Source organism: Vicia villosa, linkage group LG4 (genome assembly GCF_029867415.1).
Source record: "Vicia villosa cultivar HV-30 ecotype Madison, WI linkage group LG4, Vvil1.0, whole genome shotgun sequence".
NCBI classification, from domain to species: Eukaryota; Viridiplantae; Streptophyta; class Magnoliopsida; order Fabales; family Fabaceae; genus Vicia; species Vicia villosa.
This window is the reverse complement of record NC_081183.1, coordinates 35,522,664-35,528,620: the sequence shown is the minus strand read 5'-3', so window position 1 is coordinate 35,528,620 and position 5,957 is coordinate 35,522,664. Positions and strand designations below refer to the sequence as shown.

The 5,957-nt window shown below is 35.7% G+C and overlaps 1 pseudogene; it reads right to left on the bottom strand.

Annotated features, from left to right (window-relative positions):
- Window positions 1–674: 674 nt before the first annotated feature.
- On the bottom strand, window positions 675–1,828 carry LOC131597051 (F-box/kelch-repeat protein At3g23880-like; annotated as a pseudogene).
- Between the last annotated feature and the right edge of the window lie 4,129 nt (window positions 1,829–5,957).

The following is a 5,957-nucleotide window of genomic DNA, read 5'->3' as shown; positions in this document are numbered from 1 at the left end:
ACCTTGCTTGCTTGGTTTGTCAATTAATTTGGCCTTACAGAATCAATAAAATTTCAAATTATAAAGTGAAAATTGAAATCAACCCATAGCTAACCACTTCATCTTAATTATGGTCCTCTTCCTTGTGCTGTTCATTCTTGTCCTAAGATACAACAAAAGTGCAAGATAAACAATAATACTACTTAATTACATCTCTTGCTTATTGGAAGTATCAATTTGCTCACATTCAAGTAAATTTTCGTAACCAAACAAGCCGTGGTAGTATTAACAAAAAAATAAGTATCACTTGTTTGTTGTGTCTTGGATCAGAAAATCAGAAACATAAGTCTCATTGTCGTATAATTAGGTGTAAGGCAACATGGTTTAACACCATAAGCAAATTCGAATAAGATATGCAACATATCTAAAATTTCACATAAGAACTCAAATCATTAGGCATCAACACAGCCAAGATGGAAACTACAATATGGAGGAAAAAAAGCTTCAAAGTCACATGACATAAAGAATATTTGACAAAAAGAATTACTTGATCAAATTTTATTCATAAATTAACAAGGAAAAATCCTTTATCCATGCACTACAGAAACAACATAATTTCGTAAGCTACTAATAATGATTTGGATTGAGAAACATCTCTCTTCATACTTTCCTGCAAGACCTGGCGAGTCCTATTTTCACCAAGTTGGAACCAGACTTTCAACATAATGTTGAGCCAAAAACCAATATAATTTATTGGTCATTCTAGTTATATCTACTATTCTATCATCTCTCTTGTTATAGCGAATTGCATATCCTTCCTCGCTCGCCCATGTCAACACATCGCCATTCTCAAAAATGTATAATGGCAACAAACGACGATAATCGAAATAAAGATAACAAGGAAGCAGTTGTTGACAATTAAACTTAAGTAATTTAGTCCAAGACTCTTCAACTCCAAATTCCATCATTTGCCATATAACAAAATTATCTCCCTTAGAATGATGAGAAAAACAAAGACAATCCATCAACGCACATAAATTTGGCATAGATAACTCCACTTCATCAAAACCCATAGGAGGCATCAACTGCGTGTATGTCTCTGTTCCTAAATCAAGGGAGATAATCACAAATTTGTCGATCGTAAAATACTCCCAATGATAATAAGAATAATTAATATTGTTGTGAAGGGCAAACCAATTAAGACTATTACTCAAATATACACCGCCGTTCACATGGTTGCGGGTAGGTACTATAAGGATAAACAGGAAAAGTTTGAATATTTCTCCAAACATAATCGCCCAATGTGAAAACTCTGACCTCATTAGCATGGAAGGCCACCCACCTTATATTTAGAGGTTAAATTATCAAAACCAAACGAAAATTTAAAACAGGAACTGCCATTCAATACTGAAAAGCAAAAATAACCTAGTTTTTTAGACAATGATCTCGTAGCTGGGTTGAAGAAAGAGAAATAGAACTTTTTATCCCAAATGTTGATGGAAACATCAAGAAAGCATAATAATCCATTACACCAACCAACGAGCATGTTACTTTTGTTTACGAATAGGCTGTTACGAACATCGTTGTCAAGAGTGATAGACTGTTTCTCGAGGAATCGGAGAGCCGGGAAGTTGTTGAGTAGGGTACAGCTTGAAAAGTGTGAGGAGAATAGCGTGAGAGGCAAGTTTCGTGAAGATTTCATGAGGTGCATGTTGACGAAGAAAGGATCCGAGATGAGTGAGTTCCAGGACTTGCTCACACATTTGTATCGCATTATAGATTTCACTTTGAGCAAGGAAAGTACTTCGGCGATGAGTTCGTTCGGCACAGTGACCGGAACGATGATCATAGCTGAACCCTAACGGCCGCGAGGCAAACAAATTGAAAAACAGTAAATCTTTCAATATGTTTTTAATTATTTTAGAATTAAATATGTTTATAGTTTTTTAAATATTCAAAATTATTATTTTTTATAATCAAAATATTATTCAAAGGAGAACTAAGGATTCTCCAATCTTTTTACACATTCAAAAAGCAATAGCCCGACAAAAGATATTATAATTTGTCCCCAAATAAAAATTTCTCTCAATTTTTTATAATTTTTTTAAGAAACTATATGTAGTGACTAAAATTAGAAATAAATAAGTTTAGAAGACTATAATTCAAAAAAAAAAATTAAAAAATTAAAATTGAATTTTACAATATACATAAATTAAATAAAAATTTAAGTGAATTAGACTCTGAGAGTCACCAAATTCAGAGCAGACCAGTTTTGTGGGAAAATTACTCATTTTAATTTTTCTTTTTACGAGTTTTTAAAGAATCCGTTATTTTTCCACTGATAAATGTATTTGGTTTACAATTTTCCTTTTTTTTTTCAATAATTCCGAAGTTCTCTTATAATCGGGTTGGAGAACCCGTTCTCCCTTCAACATATCTTGGTTATTGAAAAAAATAACATTTTGAAGTCCCTCAACTTTTACTTTTCAGATCCCATTTTCTCTCATGCCACTAGAATGAGAAAAAAAAAATTTAAATAACTAGGTTTAATAAAAAAAATACAAAAAAAACCATGTTTTCGGGGTATTTACCAAACTGTCTAGGTTTGAGAAACCAGATAAGTGGATGCGCCAAATGAAATGGCGCAATAGTGTTAAAGTTGGGAGCATGCGCCAAACCATTTGGCTCACACTAAAATGATGTGTGTTTGCGCCAAATGGAATGGCGCATTAGGCTATTTTTTTGCCCTAATAGCCAAACCATTTGGCGCATTAGGGCACTCCTTTTTTTTTCTTTTTTTTTAAAGTTATTTCACTATATTTTTTTTTATTTTTTTTTCAATTTTTTTTTAAGTTATGTTAAATATATAGTTTTAACATTGTTTTAAAACGATTTTTTTAGGGTTTATAGTTTTAAAATTGCATTTTTTTTACTTATGTTAAATATATATATATATGTCGATGCTTAAATATTGTATTAGTTGTAAAAATGTAGTGCACAAAATGTAAAATTAAATTTGATAATCGAAAACGAAACATCGGTTATAATAGATCAAAGAAAGGAAACATCGATTACAAATGATTAACGAAACGATACATCGACACAAGTGATTAAAGAAAACACAACAAAATACTAAACCCTAAATGCTTAATGGCGTCCATCACCAAGATAGCCATCTATTCCGCACGACGGTCTGTTTATCACACGTTTACCGGGATCAGCCATCCCGCCGCGAAGATTGGCACCACCCCTTTCCCTAACTCGACCCCTACCCTGCCCCTTTGTGCTTCTTGCTGGGTTTGTATCACTAGGCCGGGAAGTGGGATGTCTCGTGGGTCGCTGTCTATGAATTCGTCGACGCCCCCATAATTTTCCGGAAAACGGCTGTTGTAAAGTCGGTTACCCATCCCCTCAAAAGTATTAAGTCGTGGTGGTGGAGTGGGTTAGGAAAAGACTTCAGGTTCGTAGCACCCAGCAGCACTAGAACTACCTTGATTAAAGCCGAATTGGTACGACGGTGTTGCATATCCGGAGGGAGGACCATTGTCGGGGCTAAGATGTAGGCTTGACGAACCGGGTGTTAGGTTTTGGCCGAAAGACCTTGAGGACCCTGCAAACGCTGCAAATCCAAATGGTTGTGATTGGGTCTCATATTGGGCCGCGGACTGATGGCGGTCTTCAGATTCTTGGAAAGGTTGAGAATGTGATGGGAACATATTTGGTTGTCGATAGTTGAACGCGGAACGGGATGGAGTATTGAAAAGATTTTGTTGATGCTGCTGCTGTTGTTGTTGTTGTTGTTGTTGCTGTAGTTGTTGGCGTTGTTGTAGACATTGTTGTTGCCGTTGTTGCTTCCGTAGTTGTTGTTGTTGTTGTTGTTGTTGTTCTTCCTCCTCAGGTTGTTGTTGTGGTAAGATGTAATTGTGAGCACGGGGATCAATTAAATAGAACGGAGCTGCAACAAACAGGTTAGGGGATGTAATTGTACGATACCAACTCATGTACTCGGCGGTCGGTTTCATCTCATGGTCACTGACGGGGAAGTTGAGGACATATTGGCGACGGTCCTTCCACATCTGGCGGTGTTCGGGTGCAAAATCCTTCCAGTTTTGGTGTGTCCATTGATGGTTGACTCGTTTGAGGTGCCACTATCCTAAGTCAATTGGAGGGTCTGGTATACGTTGGCGCATTCCGAACTGTAGCATGACCCGGTCACTATGATGCATTTCAATGATGTTGTACCGGATCAGGCAAGACTTTGTGGTCCAAATTTCTGCATCCTGAGCTCTAGGCTCATGCTCACATTCGAGATACGGTCTCCATATAAACTGCATGCATAAGAGTTATACATTATTTCGGGAAATTATTTATAAAAAATAAACTTATAAAAGAGAAAAAGATTAGAGATAATACTTGTTGGGGTCCTAGGTGATCAATCAGACTGCGGTACATTGTGATATTTGACCGCGGATTTAGCGTGAAGTCTATTTTTTTCACGCAATATCTACAGCGTAAATATAGTGATTTATTTAGACTGGAGTAGATCATAATCCACTAATTGTGTATTAAAAATTATGGTATACTAAAAACTTACCTCAGTGCATACGGAAAGGTCCAACCGCCATTGTTAATCGGGGCCAGTATGGGCATCCTCCACCACCCCCACACCTGCACCAACAGAGCGCATCCATAGAATGTGCAAGATCCAGCTTTTGCGTTCTTGCATAGGGATTGGTAGACCGTAGCCAGCACTGCAGACCCCCAGCTATACAGACCAACTCTAGTAAAAGCCATTAATAAACGAAGATACATAAAATTAGTCGTGTTACCAGTGCTATCTAGGAACAAAACGTTTCCAATTAGCAATAGTATGTAACACCTAGTTTTCTGAAGTATGGTCTCTTGGGGAGACGCATCATCCAACTGAAACCGATCATAATAAAGCCTTAACCTCTTAAGGTTAATACCTTGCCCCCTAGCACCAACTTGTCCCTCTACCAAGTCTATGCCAATTGCCTGAAAGCATAAGGAGTTTGCCTGCATTACACAGCCATTAATTGCCTTACCGTCAACTGGAAGGCCTAGTAACATATGTACATCTTCCACGGTTATGGTGCACTCCCCTGTTGGCAGATGGAAGGTGTGTGTCTCGGGCCTCCAGCGTTCTAGCAACGCAAGAACAAATTTGTGGTCAATAGATGACTCGGCAATGGTGGGAGACTATGGAAGATGACATCCAATGCACTCGAATGATAGAGGACAGAGAAGACATTGTTTTAATCGTTGTAATATCCTAGTTGCCGCAGTTTCTTTATCATTTCAGTAACTTCTATACCGTTCAATTAAATGCTCTTAGCATATTTCAATGAAATGATTTTTTATTATTACAAAGTTTCCAATTAGTATTTAAGTTATTAATAATTAACAAAATTCTTTCCCTCCGTACTTCACCCAACAAAGTTTCCAAAGTTTAGATTAAGTGTTGTTTTATTTGTTGTAATGAGATTTGGTGTACTATCAGTTGTTTAGATTAAGTGTTGTTTTATTTGTTCTGTGTTATTTTCTTTTTTTGCAATGTAACTGTGGTTGTTGGGTTAGTTGTGGTTGTCTGAACATCAATTAAGCTATATATCATTGAATTTATATATACATTAATTAAGCTATATATCATTGAATTTATATATACGTTAATAAAATATATATACATTAATTAACATACATTTATAATTGAATCTGTTTATACATTAATTAAAATATATACATATATATATATATATATATATACATATATATATATATATATATATATATATAAATATTTATATATAAATTTATATATATAGTTAAATATATATTTTTATAACGTATATATAAATAGATCAGCGTGCGTCTGTCTAGTCTCGTGATGGTGGCATCTTGTGACAGACCTAGATCAGTGTGCGTTTGTCTTTTGTGTTCAATTCGAAATCTTGGGACAG